Source organism: Coenobita brevimanus, chromosome 15 (assembly GCF_032717465.1).
Source record: "Coenobita brevimanus isolate Jiangsu-jjx chromosome 15, ASM3271746v2, whole genome shotgun sequence".
In the NCBI taxonomy this organism is placed as follows: domain Eukaryota; kingdom Metazoa; phylum Arthropoda; class Malacostraca; order Decapoda; family Coenobitidae; genus Coenobita; species Coenobita brevimanus.
The window spans coordinates 31,202,809-31,204,515 of NC_136968.1; positions in this window are offsets into that span (position 1 = coordinate 31,202,809).

Below are 1,707 nucleotides of genomic sequence, written 5' to 3' on the forward strand. Positions count from 1 at the left end.
AGTCCCATACTATTCTTTACCTCTCCTGTCATTGCATGACAAATGGGATCGAAGATTTTCTACTTACAAAGCTACTCACATATAACAACCGCTCGTCCACAAGTCTTAATATATATATATATAACTGATCTACAAAACTCCACTACAAGTTTCTACAAAGTCTTTTCTGACATTTGGTGGCATAATTGTTACATAATTGTATTGTAATTGTTACATTGTAGTAACACTGTAGTAATACATAATTGTAACACATGTGCATGTGGTGGGCTGGGAGATGCGGTGGTGGTGGTGGGCGATGGCTGAGGCGAGGGTGTGGTGGGCGGAGGGGGTGTGGGGGTGTGGGCAGGACACGCGGCTCTACGCGTGGGAGAGGAGGCGGCGGATGGTGAGGAGGTGGGGGAGCAGCGTGGAGTTGGTGGCGTCGGTGAGTTGTCAGGTGAGGTGTAGGGCGGCATGACGGGAGGTGAGGTGGAGGCGGCTGGGGAGGGGGAGGGAAAGAGGTGGCAGGGGGGAGATGTAGCGATCATAGGAGTCAAGGGGAGGGTTGGCGGCGGTGGGGAAGGTGGAGTTGGGATTGGGAAGGGGGTGGTGTATCTTGCAGACGGGGGTGGAAGGGGACCAGAGCGGGTGAGGGCAGGTTTTAGGGTGGGAGTGAGTGGTGAGGTGAGTGCACAGCCCTTTGGTGCTGTGGCTGCGTGTGGCATGGCGGTGGAAGTGGCGCGCCAGGGTGGGGTACTATCGGGAGGCGCTCCGATGGTGGGCATGGACAAGGCGGTGGGGCTTGAGGTGGGTGGTGTGTGAGGGTGCTCTGGCACCGAAGGTCGGTAGTGGTGGTGAGGTGGCAGGTGAGGTGGCTTGAGGTGTGGCTGGTGAGGAGGAATGCAGTCTTGTGGCGCCATCCTGGTGTTTGGTGGTGAGGTGGTTTGGGCGGTAGCAGGGTTCTGTGCTCATGGTGTGGGGTGGATGGTGGGTGCGAAGTCAGAGGATGGTGCGGGTGTGGGGGTGGTGGTGGGCAATGTGCGGTGCTGGAACCGTGGTGGCTTGGTTGGAATCAGTTGTAGTGGCAGCGGTGGTGGGGGGTGGCAGGGGCTGAGGTGTGGGGTGTGGCAGGTGGTGTGTATCGTCGGAGGTGAGGAAAGGTGGGATGAGGTGTGGGAGGTGAAGGAGCCGGTGGTGGGGGGAGGTGCGGCCTTGCGGTGTTGTCTGGATATTCGGTGATGGGGCGGTGTAGGTGGTAGCAGGGGGCTGAGCTCGTGATGGAGTGGTGGGTGGTGAGCCGGGGTGTGGTGGGTGGTGAGGCAACTGGTGAGGTTATTGGGGATGAGCTGGGGGTCCGTGGGGATGGTGAGGTTGAGGGTGGGGTAAGGGAGGTGAATGAAAAAGAGGAGGTGGGTGAGGGTGGATCAGAGAAAGAGGAGGGTAAAAGAGAAGAGATAGAGGTAGGAAAGTGAAAGGAAACGTGCCGTTTCCGATTCCCGGAAAGAAAGTATCAGGAAAAAAAGTAACAGTAAAAAACGTAAGGGAAAGCTAATCTAACCTAACCTAACCTAATCTAACCTAACCTAACCTGACCTAATCTAACCTAACCTAACCTAACCTGACCTAATATAACCTGACCTAACCTAGGAAAAGTTGTTACTTTTTGACTGTTACTTTTTTTCCTGATACTTTCTTTTCGATTCCCGCCGTTTCCCCCTGTCGTAGACT